This window comes from Aquarana catesbeiana, linkage group LG01, assembly GCF_042186555.1.
Source record: "Aquarana catesbeiana isolate 2022-GZ linkage group LG01, ASM4218655v1, whole genome shotgun sequence".
NCBI classification, from domain to species: domain Eukaryota; kingdom Metazoa; phylum Chordata; class Amphibia; order Anura; family Ranidae; genus Aquarana; species Aquarana catesbeiana.
The window spans coordinates 186,360,026-186,376,802 of NC_133324.1; positions in this window are offsets into that span (position 1 = coordinate 186,360,026).

Genomic DNA, 16,777 nt, shown 5'->3' on the forward strand with positions numbered 1-16,777 from the left:
AGGCACCTGTGAGCAATCACCCCCTCCCCCTACTTAATAGCCTGAAGGAACCAAAAAAAAAAAAAAAAGCTATTTAAAAAGTGACAGAAAAAGCTAATTGAAAAGCTAAAAGGAAAAGCCCCAAAAATGCTACCCAGCAAACAAAAAGTAAAACTTGTTCACTCTCCCTCTGGTTTTAACTCACCACTTAGAAAAGTTCCACTTGGTTTAAGTTCTTACAGCTTCACAATGAGCAGTAAACATTTGAGTTTCACATAGAATGAAATCAAATTAGAATAGAAAAGATTAGAATAGAAAATAATAGAAAAGAATAGCATAGAAAACATATATTATATTTTATTCTATTCTGTTCTATTGTTTTTCAATTCTATTCTTTTATATTATTTTCTATTCTATTCTAATCTTTTCTATTTGAATTCAAAATCATTCTATGCGAAATTCGAATTTCGGAAAATGGTGATATACAGTTGAAATAAAAAGTATGTGAACCTTTTTGAATGGATATATGGAATATGGATTTCTGCACAAATTGGTCATAAAATGTGATCTGATCTTCATCTAAGTCACAACGATAGACAATCACAGTCTGCTTAAACTAATAACACACAAAGAATTAAATGTTACCATTTTTTTTTGAACACACTATGTAAACATTCACAGTGCAGATGGAAAAAGGTGGAAAAAGTATGTGAACCCCTAGGCCAGGGGTTTCAAAGTACCAGCCCGCGGCCATTTGCAGCCCACGGACTGGTTAAAAATGGCCCGCAGGCAGGGCCAATCCAGGACTAGAGGTCGACTGATATTTGGCCATTAGGCCGATATATAGCACTGGCCGCCATTCCTCTTCCCTTCTCCACACTCAGCGCTTGATGCTTGTGTGAAACTGACACCTAACAAGAGGAGAGAGACAGAGGGATCTGTCAGAATTGAGGTTGATGTCGGGGTGGGCAGGACCCGGCCGGGGTGGGCGGGACCCAGCCAATATCAAACACCAGCCAATGGGATCTGGGCGTGTATGTGGCCCGCCCCTTTTCTTAAGCAGCCCAATCATTGGCTGGTGTTTGATAGCTGCTGGGTCCTGCCCACCCGGCCGGGTCCCGCCCACCCCGATATCAACCTCAATTCTGACAGATCCCACTGTCTCTCTCCTCTTGTTACGTGTCAGTTTCACACAAGCATCAAGCGCTGAGTGTGGACAGCTCCTTGTCAGTTTCACACACGGTTACACTCCGCTCAGTGTGAAACCTGCCAGTGCCAATCAGTGCCACCTGCCAGTGCCACCTGCCATTGCCTACGAGTGCCACTGCCAATCAGTGCCACCTGCCAGTGCCAGCCAGTGCCTGCCAGTGCCACCTTCCGCCACCTGCCAGTGCCACGCCAATCAGTGCACCTGCCAGTGCCACGCCAATCAGTGCCACCTGCCAGTGCCAATAGTGCCACCTGCCAGTTCCAAACCAGTGCCACCTTCCAGTCCCAAACCAGTGCCACTTGCCAATGCCTGCCAGTGCCAACTTCCAGTGCCAACCAGTGCCACTGCCAATAAGTGCCACCTGCCAGTGCCATTGCCAATCAGTGCCACCTGCCAGTGCCATCTGTCAGTGCCAATCAGTGCCAACTGCCAATCAGTGCCACGTGACACCTGCCAGTGACAGACAGTGCCACCTGCCTAAGCCAACCAGTGCCACCTGCCACAGCCAACTAGTGCCATCTGTACTGAGGACATCAAGTGTGTGGTAGAGTGACAGGAGCAAGCAGGGAGGAGTGGAGTAGGTGAGGTTTTTTTTTTAAATCGGCCTAAAATATCGGCCACAAAAATCGGCATCATATATCGGCCATCAGCCGCCCCGATTTCTAAATATCGGTATTGGCATCGGCCTCTATCCAGGACGTCTTTTTGAACTGCACCCAGGCACCACAGAGGGGGAGGCGCCAAAGAGCTTTACCTCTCCATCTCCTCTCTCCTCTCTGCTGCACGCTGCTGCAGCCCAGAGAGAGAACAGAGCAGAGGAAGTAGCGGAGGAAGGATCCGCTCATCAATCTGCCCAAATAGGCATTGACGATCGACCAGAGCCCTGATCCAGGGTCCTTCTGCCACCTCAGGGCGGGAGATTGTGTTCTCTGGGTCCCCTGTCACTAGGCCTGTGTGGAAGCCAGGAGGAGATGACTTGGGAGGCAGATGATCCTGACTGCCAGGAGAGGTGAGCGAGCCATCACACTGCAGCAAAGTCCTTAGTGGGGTGACTGGGGTAGAAATTTGTGCAGTGTGGGGGGTATTTTATGCAGTGTGGAGGGTGATTATGTAGTGTGGGGTGTAATTGTGTAGTGTGGGGGTAATTATGGAGTGTGAGGGGGTATTTTATGGAGTGTGGGGCTATTTGTGCAGTGTGGGGGGTAATTATGGAGTGTGGGGGGTAATTATGGAGTGTGGGGGGTATTTATGCAGTGTGGGGGGTAATGCTGGGGGTTAATAATGCGTTTGCTGACACCAATGCTGGGTTAATAATGCGTTTGCTGACACCAGTGCTGGGGGTTAATAATGCGTTTACTGATACGAGTGCTGGGGGTTAATAATGCATTTATCAACACCATTGCTGGGTATAATAATGCATTTGCTGACACCAACGCTGGGGGTTAATAATGCGTTTGCTGACACCAGTGCTGGGGCTTAATAATGTGTGTGCTGACATCAGTGCTGGGTATAGTATAGTATATTATTGCTGGTATAGTTTATTGTTTTTGAAGCTTGGAAAGTGTGCATGCGGCCCCCATGGGATATGAAAACTTGTCATGTGGCCCTCAGGCAATTTGAGTTTGAGACCCCTGCCCTAGACTAATGAGATCTCCAAGAGCTAATTGGAGTGAGGTGTCAGCCAACTGGAGTCCAATCAATGAGATGAGATTGGAGGTGTTGGTTACAGCTGCCCTGGCCTATAAAAAACACACACCAGTTCGGGGTTTGCTTTTCACAAGAAGCATTGCCTGATGTGAATGATGCCTCGCACAAAAGAGCTCTCAGAAGACCTACGATTAAGAATTGTTGACTTGCATAAAGCTGGAAAGGGTTATAAAAGTATCTCCAAAAGCCTTGCTATTCATCAGTCCATGGTAAGACAAATTGTCTATAAATGGAGAGAGTTCATCACTGCTGCTGCTCTCCCTAGGAGTGGGCGTCCTGTAAAGATGACTGCAAGAGCAAAGCACAGACTGCTCAGTGAGGTGAAGAAGAATCCTAGAGTGTCAGCTAAAGACTTATAAAGGTCTCTGGCATATACTAATATCCCTGTTAGCGACAGACATCCCAATAATATTGCTGAACTGAAACAGTTCTGTAAAGAGATATGGTCAAGAATTACTCCTGACCGCTGTGCACGTCTGATCTGAAACTACAGGAAACGTTTGGTTGAAGTTATTGCTGCCAAAGGAGGTTCACCCAGTTATTAAATGCAAGGGTTCACATACTTTTTCCACCTGCACTGTGAATGTTTACATGGTGTGTTCAATAAAAACATGGTAACATTTCATTCTTTGTGTGTTATTAGTTTAAGCAGACTGTGATTGTCTATTGTTGTGACTTAGATGAAGATCAGATCACATTTTATGACCAATTTGTGCAGAAATCCATATCATTCCAAAAGGGTTCACATACTTTTTATTGCAACGGTATATATAAATATTATATATATATATCACCATTTTCCGAAATTCTAATTTCCTATAGAATGAAATTGAAATAGAATAGAATAGAAAATAATAGAAAAGAATAAACTAGAAAAACAATAGAACAGAATAGAATAAAATATAATATATACCGTATTTATCAGCGTATAACACGAGCCGGCGTATAACACGCACCCCAAGTTTAGGAGGGAATTTTAAGGAAAAAAAGTTTTAGGAGGAAAGTTTAAGGAAAAAAAGCTTACATTTAAATGCCCATCAATGCAGCCTTATCAGTGTCCATCTGCAGCCTTCCCCTTTTATCTCTATCATAATTTCTCTCATCATGATGCTGCATTACAAGCTATTACTTTGTTACTTTTTTGCCTTCTGATTATTATATTATCTGTTTGATTCCATCATAGATATCCTCCCGATGAAGCGGCCATTGTCCTTGAAACTAGTCGAGGAAAAAGACAGCTGTGATCTATTGTCCTACTGTGATTCTCCCCTTCGGGGGTCAATCTTTTCACTGGTGACATAACTGTACCGCTACCATGTTTTTATTTGTAAATGATGATTTGTTTGTTGGCATCAATAAATTCTTTGTTATATTTTTTATATCTTTGTTATATTATTTCAAATGTATTGTTTTTACTGTACCGTGATAGTCCAATTGCCCCCCCCTTTCCCGTGGCAACCTAGCTGGGGACTAGGTTGCCAATCTTTCTACTCAATTATCTCTGGATGATGGTACAAGTCCCTATCAGTCCCTATTTTGATTACCCATCTTAGAGGCCTACCTACTTTCTATATTCATTAGGTGGATAACACACCTGGTGCATTTATATTGTTGAGTGGGATTTTGGGTGTGCGATCAGAGTGGATATGGCTGTTCCTGGCCTTCTCCCCCCACCGTATTGCTCCCATTTCATCCCACCCTCCAGCAAACAACCCCCATTGACATATGTTCTCTGCAGGGTCGGCCTCCTACATTATTATAATTACTCTTAGTTTATTACTTTACGTTGTAAAGTTGTAACCTTTAGCCTCTATGCAACCATGCACCTTAGACGTCCTTTGGTTGGGCCAGACTAACTTTTATTTACCTTATTACAGGCTACCCGCCTACTCTGTACCATGATTAGGGATGAGCTTCGAGTTCGAGTCGAACTCATGTTCGACTCGAACATTAGCTGTTCACAAGTTCGCCGAACACCGAACAATTTGGGGTGTTCGCGGCAAATTCGAATGCCGCGGAACACCCTTTAAAAGTCTATGGGAGAAATCAAAAGTGCTAATTTTAAAGGCTTATATGCAAGTTATTGTCATAAAAAGTGTTTGGGGACCTGGGTCCTGCCCCAGGGGACATGGATCAATGCAAAAAAAAGTTTTAAAAACGGACGTTTTTTCAGGAGCAGTGATTTTAATAATGCTTAAAGTCAAACAATAAAAGTGTAATATCCCTTTAAATTTCGTACCTGGGGGGTGTCTATAGTATGCCTGTAAAGGGGCGCATGTTTCCCGTGTTTAGAACAGTCTGACAGCAAAATGACATTTGGAAGGAAAAAACACATTTAAAACTACCCGCGGCTATTGCATTGCCGACAATACACATAGAAGTTCATTGATAAAAACGGCATGGGAATTCCCCCCAGGGAAACCCCGAACCAAAATTAAAAAAAAAAAAAATGACGTGGGGGGGTCCCCCTAAATTCCATACCAGGCCCTTCAGGTCTGGTATGGATATTAAGGGGAACCCCGGCCAAAATTAAAAAAAAAAAATGACGTGGGGTTCCCCCTAAATTCCATACCAGACCCTTCAGGTCTGGTATGGATTTTAAGGGGAACCCCGCGCCAAAAAAAAAAAAAAAAACGGCGTGGGGTTCCCCCAAAAATCCATACCAGACCCTTATCCGAGCACGCAACCTGGCAGGCCGCAGGAAAAGAGGGGGGGACGAGAGTGTGGCCCCCCCTCCTGAACCGTACCAGGCCACATGCCCTCAACATTGGGAGGGTGCTTTGGGGTAGCCCCCCAAAACACCTTGTCCCCATGTTGATGAGGACAAGGGCCTCATCCCCACAACCGTGGCCGGTGGTTGTGGGGGTCTGCAGGCGGGGGGCTTATCGGAATCTGGAAGCCCCCTTTAACAAGGGGACCCCCAGATCCCGGCCCCCCCCCTGTGTGAAATGGTAAGGGGGTACTTACCCCTACCATTTCATTAAAAAACTGTCAAAATAGTTAAAAATGACAAGAGACAGTTTTTGACAATTCCTTTATTTAAATGCTTCTTCTATCTTCCTTCATCTTCTTCTGGTTCTTCTGGCTCTTCTGGTTCTTCCTCCGGCGTTCTCGTCCAGCATCTTCTCCGCGGCGTCTTCTATCTTCTTCTCCTCGGGCCGCTCCGCACCCATGGCATGAGGGGAGGCTCCCGCTCTTCTCTTCATCTTCTTCTTCATCCTCTTCTCTTCTTCATCTTCTTCATCTTCATCTTCTCTTCTTTTCTTCTGCGGGCCGCTCCGCATCCATGCATGGAGGGAGGCTCCCGCTGTGTGACGGCGTCTCCTCGTCTGACGGTTCTTAAATAACGGGGGGCGGGGCCACCCGGTGACCCCGCCCCCCTCTGACGCACGGGACATGACGGGACTTCCCTGTGGCATTCCCCGTGACGTCACAGGGAAGTCCCGTCAAGTCATCGTGCGTCAGAGGGGGGCGGGGTCACCCTTCAGGCACCAACACTTGCTGGTTTAACTATGATACCTTTTCCCTTTTCTTATAGATCACTCTGGCATTGGTGGACAGCCCTATTATGCCTCCACCCCTTGCCCAAGATTTATTAGTGCTTTAGACTGTGGCCACATACTGGAAACCCCCCCCCCAGTGGGTTTGCCTCTCCCGGGACCCTTATACATATTTTTCTACATCACCACCAGGTATATGCTGCTCCGCCTATTCACCTAAATTGCACCATTTTTCACTCCCCCTCTCCCCTGTTTTATTACTTTTGTCACTCTGCCCTTTTTCTTCCTTTTCTTCCCTCTCTCCCCTCTTTCTTTCCTCCCCCCCCCCCCCCTTGGTGTTTCTCTGGTTCTCCACCCTTCCTTTTCCTTTCCTCCTTTTACCCCTTTTCTTTGATCCTGTTTCACTTTTCCCTTTTTTCCCAATTATTTCTCCCCCTTTGTTTCACACTCACACCAATGTACTACGCATTCACTTTCTTACCCCCATGTACCTTACATCCAATCAACTGTATGTTTCATTTCACACTTTTTTATCTTTCACCTGGGTTTCCCACTCACCATTTGATGTTCCTTTTTATCACGTTTTTTTCACTTTTTTTCAAATTTTTTTCACGTGGCTTAAATGCATACTCTGCACATCTCACCTTATCTCATCACTTTTTATAATTGTTTTCATGTCAATCCCACACTCACTCACTTTATCACTGACCCATAATCATGGTTTAGCAAGTTTCCAGCATATCCATGCCTTTACCTTATTTATTCAGATTCCAGTCGTCATTATTTGTGGCTCCCCCGAGTCGCCGCGGGAGACCACCCTTTGGTGGTGGCGCTCTGCGCCTAGTGGCTATGGGGACATAGGTAAGCAGCCTCGCTCCTTTCCCCCCTTTTATCCCTATCATTATTTCTCTCATCATGATGCTGCATTACAAGCTATTACTTTTTTACTTTTTTGCCTTCCGATTATTATATTATCTGTTTGATTCCATCATAGATATCCTCCCGATGAAGCGGCCATTGTCCGCGAAACTAGTCGAGGAAAAAGACATCTGTGATCTATTGTCCTACTGTGATTCTTCCCTTCGGGGGTCAATCTTTTCACTGGTGACATAACTGTACCGCTACCATGTTTTTATTTGTAAATGATGATTTGTTTGTGTTGGCATCAATAAATCCTTTGTTATAAGAATGTATTTCGGCGATAAAAGCTGAAAGGGTGGCTCACAACGCTGAGGTCGCCAGGTTACAGGATGACGAGAAGGATTGTGCGGGGAGACATGCTGGCAGTCCTTCTGAGTCCACATATTTGTCTCTGATGGAGGCTAGGCGTCTTCTCTCTCTACATTTCTCGGATCTGGCTCATACCGAGTTGAGACACAGGACTAACTTAGTTTTTGCAGAAGGTGATAAAAATTGAAAATTACTGGCAAGGCTGGTGGCAGTTGATAATCAAATAACAAACATTCCAGTAGTTAGAGGGTGGGATGGCACTATGATCAGGGACCCCTTAGGTATACTGGAGGAATTTAAAAACTTCTTTTCTGAACTCTATGCTCCTATACTGAGGTATGATCAGGCAGATTTGAATGCTCTTTTGGATACGCTGACCACCCCGAGTTTATCTGAAACTGATAAAGTGGAATTAGATAGTAAAATCACTACCAAAGAGATAATGGCAGCTATTTTTGACTTCCCACCCTGTAAGGCTCCGGGACCGGATGGCCTTCCCATGGATTTTTATAAAAACCATGCTGACGAATTAGCCCCCAGACTGAACACACTCCTGGCCAAATGTTTAGAGCAGGGCAGTCTTCCGGCCTCTATGCTAGATGCCTATATGGTGCTATTACTGAAACCGGGTAAAGATCCCTTAGATTGTTCTTCATACAGGCCAATCTCCCTCTTAAACTCGGACCTGAAGATACTGACGAAGGTATTGGCCAACAGACTGGTCGGGGTGATCCCCTCCTAGGTCAATATTGACCAAACGGGTTTCATGCCCGGTAAATCCACTGACACTAATTTGAGAAGGTTGTTTACCCACCTCCAACTACCGGGGTCTGAGGAGGGAACCAGAATTATTGTTTCGATCGACATAGAAAAGGCGTTCGACTCAATTGATTGGTCGTATATGCTCCGGTGCTGGAGGTGATGGGGTTCAGAAGCATTTTTAGGAGGTGGATAATGTTGTTATATTGCAATCCCAGAGTAGCAATTAGATTGGGTCAGAACACTTCTCCCTTCTTCTCGGTGGGCAGGGGCACCAGGCAGGGGTGCCCTCTGTCCCCATTTTTATTTGCGCTTATGATGGAACCCTTAGCAGTAGCACTCAGAATGTCTAGTGAAGTCAAAGCAATTAGAGTGTTATTAGAGAGCCATTAAGGAATGTCTAGCTTTATATGCGGATGACATGCTCTTGTTTTTGGAGGACCCTGGACCATCACTGCAGGCGGTTCTAAAAATTTTCAATGATTTCACAGTTTTTTCGGGACTAAAGGTGAACTGGAGCAAATCCTCCATTTTGCCATTAGATGTTGGGGCCAGGAAAGAGGCTGTCCATAATTTGCCTCTGAAGTGGGTTTCTTCCATCAAATACTTAGGAGTTAAAATTACTGCAGACAGTCCTGAATATGTGACTCTTAATCTACTGCCCCTATTGTCCTTTTTTAAGCAGAAGGCTCAGGCCTGGCAAAGGCTCCCTCTGTCACTGATAGGGAGGATAAATTTATTGAAAATGAAAATTCTTCCAGTCATACTCTATTTTTTGAGACATGCTCCGGTACAGCCTCCCAAATCCTTTTTTAAAAAACTAGAGGGCATAACCAGTTCATTCATATGGGCCCCCAAACAACCTCGCATAGGACTTAAGGTACTTCAGGAACCTTGGGGGCAGGGGGGTTTGGCCTTGCCTGACTGGAAGAAGTATTACCTAGCTGGTCAGATGGTATTTGTCCATAAATGGTTGACATCTGATGACGGAGATTCAGCAACTGTTGTGGAGGCGGCTCACTTGGGGTCATATGAGACAGGGGTGTTGGGTCGGAGTTTCCTTTGACATTGGCCATGAAGGCCACTATTAAGGCTTGGGGGAGGCAGTGGTGTTGGCGCGCCCGAGCTACTTGGGTTTCTCACCTCAGACTCCCCTGTGGGGGAACCCCAAGTTGTCTCAATTCTACTCCTTTCAAGATCCCATGGTGTGGGTGGTCAGGGGAATTAAGTTGCTAAAGGACATCGCCAAAGAAGGAATACTTCTGACTTTTGAACAGCTAAAGACTAAGCATAACCTCCCTAACTCATATTTCTTCAGATACATACAGCTTCGTCATGCATTTCAGGCCCAATTCAGAGATAGGCTTTAGAAGACATGCTCATGGTAGAAGACCTCCCTAAAACTTTGTCGGTTACACATAAAGAACTGTTTAAGAAAAGTCCGGCGGCAATGGCTAAATGTAGAGAGCGCTGGGAGAGTGAAGTCCCCGATATGGATGGGGAGGACTGGGATAAAATATGGGTGCATCCCTTCAAATATTTAGTCTCTGCAAGAGACAGGCTCATACACTTTAAATTTTTACACAGAATTTATTTTACACCGGCCAGATTGGCTGTAATCTACCCATCAGTCTCTTCGGCTTGTTGGAGATGTGGATTTTCACCGGCAGATGCCAAACATATTTTCTGGGATTGCCCGCACATCAAGACGTTCTGGGAAGGAGTAATAACATGTATAGAAGAAATTTTAGGTATACCTATCCCATTGTCCATTAGAGTATGTTTGTTGGGCCTAGTAGAGGAGGTAGTTCCATCCAGAGCTCTTAGAACATTATTAAACATTCTATTTTTCTATGCAAGAAAAGCCATATTATTTAAATGGAGGAATTCCGCTCCCCCTGGTGTTCCATTTTGGAAGGGTCTCGTAAATTCCATGATGCCATATTATAAGGCAACGTACCAATCTAGAGGGTGCGGAAAAAAGTTTGACAAAGTTTGGCAGGCTTGGTTTGGCACGGAGGTTACGGCTGGATAGTTCTACCCTAGATCTAATATGAGACAAAGTCATAGTCATGGGATACTTATATAGCCAAATACATTTGGAAGGGTGGGAGTTAGTGGTAGTTGTGTCCTTTGGTTCATAAATTAGCTAACCATTAAGTAAGGTGCAGTGCTTTGGGGAGTATAATAAACTCATACATTCATAATTACATCGTTTTACTTCAGATGGTCCCCCATTGGTAAAATAAAGAGAAGTCATTTTTCTTAATTGTGGTGAACTGTGGTATGGGAGGTTGGGGGGGGGGGTGGTTAGGTATAAGATGTCGCCTGTGTTGGGTAGACAAATGTTGGTTTTAAGTTGACCATGTAGGTAAAGGAATGGCCGGTGTTGTGCCGGTTACTCCACTAGTTGTGTATGTTTATATGTTCAAAAAATGTAATAAACAGAATTTATAAAAAAAAAAAAATCCTTTGTTATATTTTTTATATCTTTGTTATATTATTTCAAATGTCTTGTTTTTACTGTACCATGATAGTCCAATTGCCCCCCCTTTCCCGTGGCAACCTAGCTGGGGACTAGGTTGCCAATCTTTCTACTCAATTATCTCTGGATGATGGTACAAGTTCCTATGAGTCCCTATTTTGATTGCCCACCTTAGAGGCCTACCTACTTTCTAGTGTCAGCTAAAGACTTATACAAGTCTCTGGCATATGCTAATATCCCTGTTAGCGAATCTACGATACGCTAAACAAGAATGGATTTCATGGGAGGATACCACAGAGGAAGCCACTGCTGTCCAAAAAAACATTGCTGCACGTTTACAGTTTGCACAAGAGCACCTGGATGTTCCACAGCAGTACTGGCAAAATATTCTGTGGACAGATGAAACCAAAGTTGAGTTTTTTGGAAGAAACACAAAACACTATGTGTGGAGAAAAAGAGGCACAGCACACCAACATCAAAACCTCATCCCAACTGTGAAGTATGGTGGTGGGGACATCATGGTTTGGGGCTGCTTTGCTCCATCAGGGCCTGGACAGATGGCTATCATTGAAGGATAAATGAATTCCCAAGTTTATCAAGACATTTTGCAGGAGAACTTAAGGCCATCTGTCCACCAGCTGAAGCTCAACAGAAGATGGGTGTTGCAACAGGACAATGACCCAAAGAATAGTAAATCAACAACAGAATGGCTTAAACAGAAGAAAATATGCCTTCTGGAGTGGCCCAGACAGAGTCCTGACCTCAACCCGATTGAGATGCTGTGGCATGACCTCAAGAAAGCGATTCACACCAGACATCCTAATAATATTGCTGAACTGAAACAGTTCTGTAAAGAGATATGGTCAAGAATTACTCCTGACCGCTGTGCACGTCTGATCTGAAACTACAGGAAACGTTTGGTTGAAGTTATTGCTGCCAAAGGAGGTTCACCCAGTTATTAAATGCAAGGGTTCACATACTTTTTCCACCTGCACTGTGAATGTTTACATGGTGTGTTCAATAAAAACATGGTAACATTTAATTCTTTGTGTGTTATTAGTTTAAGCAGACTGTGATTGTCTATTGTTGTGACTTGAAGATCAGATCACATTTTATGACCTGTTTGTGCAGAAATCCATATCATTCCAAAAGGTTCACATACTTTTTTATTGCAACTGTATATATAAATATTATATATATATATATATATATATATATATATATATATATATATATATATATATATATATCACCATTTTCCGAAATTCTAATTTCATATAGAATGAAATTGAATTTTTTTTTAAATTTACAATTTTTATTATTATCAAAAGTTTACTGGGGCAAGAGCCCCTATCTTGAGCATTTATATTGGAACTAGAGATCCAACTCTGTTAATAGTTGAGGGATTACATGTAACTAGGTGAGATTTAGGAAGTATCGCGTAAGTTCTCTGTGAGGATTGAAGGTTTAGGTATGGTATTAAGTTAGTAGAGCAACTTAATCAGGGGGAGTAAGTGGTTTGTCCGAATTGTAAAGGTAATGGTTGGGCAATAGTCCAGTTTTTGTTAGCATCTAGAGGTTGGTCCGGTTTGCGTGTTTTTAGAACAGGGGTGCACTTCTCTGGTCAGCGATCCATTTTTCCCATGATATGTAGAAAGAATTTGTAGTTAGATTTGCCTTGGCGAACAAAAATTCCATTTGGTAGTGTAGGTTGAGCAGACAGATAGTGTCTTTCAAGACAGGAGGGTGAATTGATTTCCATTTTTTTGCCAGAGCTAGACGGGCTGCTATCAGTATGTGCGTTACCAATGTTTGTAGATGCCTAGGAATTGATAACCCCAGAACTAGGTCTAGTGGGGACATTGGGATGGAAATGTCACACAGAGAGTAGATTAGGTTCATTACTTTTTTCCAGTAGGACTTGATGTATGGGCAGTCCCACCAGATGTGGTGTAGAGAACCCCTACTGTTGCAGCCTCTCCAGCAATTTGGTGAGGTGGAAGGGTATATCTTTGCCAGTCTGTCAGGTGTGTAGTACCATCTATGGAAGAGTTTCAGAAGAGATTCCCAGTGGGAGGTTCAATGGGATAGACGAAAGGGGGTTCTAAGGGCTTTTTGCCATAGTTCAGCTGAAGGAGGGTGGTCCATATATATGGACCAATATCTGATGGATGATGAGAGCGATTCTGGGGTTGGTGCGGTGAGCATTTTGTATGCTAGAGAGATTCCCTCAATTTTGGTGTGTTTTGAGTTGTAGAATTTCAGCAGAGCTTGTGAGAGAGAATTTGCTGATGACCAGGAAATTTTAGACAAGCTGGATCTTATCCGGAGGCAAAGGAAGAATATTTTAGAGGGTAGATCAAACTTTTGTTGTAATTGGGATAAGGAGAGCAGATCCGATGATGAGAATAGCATTCCTAGGTTGGTGATACCGGCATTTATCCATTCTGAAAGGGGTAAGTCAGGTGATAGAAGTTGTATAGTCTCAATAGAGATTAATGGCAGTATGTTGGGTGACAGCCCTTTGTCGAGTTGAAAGATTGCTTTCCACACCCTCAAAGAAGCAGTAATAGTGCCAAGTGGTTGGTGAGTTGGTTTGAGGTTGAGCCAGGTGGCAGCTAGGAAGAGTTTGGGGTTTGAGGAGAGTGCGGTGGATTCTATCTGTTTCCAGGTGGTATAGTGGTCTGTTGACCACCAGGATTTTAGTTGCTCTAAGAGTGTTGCACGGTAGTATGCCTGAATGTCAGGTGCTCCTAAACCACCATGTTGTACAGGGGTCAGAAGTATAGATTTCTTCACCCTCGGGCATTTCTGTTGCCAGATAAAGGTATTGATAATTCCCTGGAGTTTTCTTATTTGGGCTTGAACAATGGGAAGAGGAATTGTTCCAAAAAGGTACAGGATGTTTGGGAGCAAATACATTTTGACCTGAGCAATTTTTCCTGCCCAAGAGGCAGGGGTGCAGAGTATTATCTCTTTGGACAGGCGCATTCGTTTGCCTACGAGGTCTTCAAAGTTAGTTCGTAATAAGATACTGCTCGGGGATGTCAGTTGAATTCCTAAGTAGGGTAGGAAGGAATTAGGGGCCCAAGCGAAGGGGGCCGAGATGGAGGAAGTAGTTTGGCGGTCTAACCCTAAGTTAAGCATAAATGATTTACTGTGATTTAGTTTATATAGGGAGATTACACTAAATTAATCTAAGATGCGTTGGAATGCTGGAAGGGATATTGAGGGATTTTTGATTGCTATAATAACATCGTCGGCATGAAGGCCAATTTTATGATCTATATTTCCAATTTTGATTCCTGAAATTTCTGGGTCAGATCTTATGGATTGCGCAAGTGGTTCCATTATCATGGCAAATATCAAAGGTAATAAAGGCCACCCCTGTCTCGTGCTGTTGGTGATTTTAAAGGGGTTTGATATAATGCCCGAGGTCCAGACACGTGCACTCGGATGGGTGTAAAGGCCTAATATAGCTGAGAGGAATGTTCCTGATATCCCAAATTTGCGGAGGACTTCTTCCATGTATGGCTAGTAGACTCTATCGAACGCCTTCTCTGCGTCCAGTGAGAGGAAGAGAAAAGGCGTTTGATTATTTTCAGCCCATTGTATGAGATCGATAAAGTGTCTGGTACGATCTGATGCCTGTCTGCCTGGAACAAAGCCCACCTGGTCTGGGTGGATAAGTTGGGGAATGACTGTCGAAAGAGGTTGAGCTAAGAGTTTGGTGTATAATTTTGTATCCGTGTTGAGGAGCGAAATTGGGCGGTAGTTTTCAGGGTTGTCCGGTGATTTTCCTGGTTTTGGGATAGTGGCTCAAGCCATTCTTTGGGGATGTTGCCTAAGGATGCAAACTGATTATAAGTATTACACAAATGAGGGACAATAAGTTCAGCAAATCATTTATAATATTCATTGGGAAGGCCGTCGGGGCCTGGGGCTTTGTGTAGGGGGAGCTGCTTAATGAGCTTATGAATCTCCTTGGGTGAGAAGGGTGCAGAGAGAAGGTCAAGTTGCGCAGGGGAGATTGAAGGGAGGCAAACAGATGATAAGAAATTTGCAATGTCTTTTTGATTGGGGGGGCAGAGGGTCTGTTTCTGTGAGATTACAGAGTTTGGAGTAAAAATTACTAAACTCATTTGCGATATCAAATGGGTTGGCTATACATTTGCCTTGAGAGTTTGTGAGGAATGAGATTTTTTTGTTGGAGAGTTGTCTTTTGAGCTGTTTAGCCATAAAAGCACCTGGTTTGTTGGCTGAGGAGTAAGATTGTAATCTAAGGCGTTTAATGTAGTAGTCAAATTTAGCTTGTAGGTGTTCGCTGAGTTGGTATCTGAGGTCTTTTAGATCTGAAGACATCTTAACCGAGGGGCATTGTTTATTTGCGGTTTCTATAGTGTGAATTTGCTTCAACAGGGACTCTGTGATGGAAGACTGCATTCTTTTTAGGTGCGCCTCTATTTTTATAAAGAGACCTCGTAGGCAAGCTTTGTGAGCGTTCCACACAATGGCGTGATCATCTATTGAGTTTTCATTGTTTAGAAAGTAGTTCTCAATCTCAGATTGTATTTGTGATTCAAATAGAGGATTGTTGAGAAGGGAGGAGTTTAATCTCCAGAGAGTGTGTCTGGGTGAGTGGGAAAGTGGGGACAATTTGATGGTGACTGGTGCATGATCGGACCATGATATCGTTCCTATATGTGAGTCAGTTATGGACTGTAACAGGTGTTAATCTGTGATAATTAGATCAATCCGTGAGTAAGATTGGTGTGGGGAAGAAAAGAAAGTGTAGTCTCTCTCCAATCATGTAAGCACCTCCATGAGTCATAAAGGTCTTCTCTCTTTATTAAAGCAGTGAGTGCAGGTGGTCTGCGTTTTGTTGGGTTAGATGTGTCTAATGAGGGGTCAATAATGTCATTAAAATCTCCGCATATGATTAAGGGTGAGGATCTGTAGGGGGCCAGACATGAGGGTTGTGAAGAACTTTTTTTTGTGCCGTGTTGGGGGCATATACATTTACTATAGTAAGGGGGCGGTTGTCAATTGTGGTTGAGAGGATTATATATCTGTCCTCTTCATCGGTTTCACTATGATGTAATACAAAGTTAACTGCTGTGCTTATGGCAATCATTACACCTCTCTGTTTTCTCGGGGCATTCACAAAAAAACAATGAGGGTAGTGTTTGTGAGTGCAGGCAGGTGGTTTAGGCATCGAGAAGTGGGTCTCCTGCACACAGAGAACATCAGCGTGGTGAGCCAAGGCTTCTTTCCAAAGAAGATTACGTTTAAAAGGGGAGTTTAGGCCTTTGGCATTTATGGAAGTGATCGTAAGGGCCATAATGGCAATTTGTGTGTGGGGTAGTATGGAAAAGGAGAGAGACTACACCCTCCAGTTATCTCAAACAGGTACAATACAAAGAGTAAGGCAGGTTATGCAATAGAAAAGTATACACGGTATGTAGTATAGTATTTTGAACACAGTGAGGTAACTAAAAAAAAAGCTGTAAACAGTGCTTGAGTAAACCATACAAACAACAAACAGTACAAATTTGGTGTGCTTAGCACACTATGACCTGGGGGTGGAAAGGGAAAGAAAAAGAGAACAGGAGAGTAAGTACCGTCCATATAAGTAGATAAGAGGACTGGGTATGGTTGTAATCTAGTGGTCTCATTCCGGGTTGGGTACCGGTTTACTGGAGGCGGATGATCTAGAGGTGGTGTTGCTTTGACCAGTGTCTCTGGAAGCAATGGGGAGGAAACCCCAGTTTGTCAGCTTCTTGTATCCATCCTTAGGGGTGAGGATGGGAACAATTTGTTGTTGGTATGTAACCAGCAATTTTGTTGGAAAGCCCCATCTATAAACTATTTTCTTCTGTTGGAGAATAGAAGTGATAGGTGAGAAGG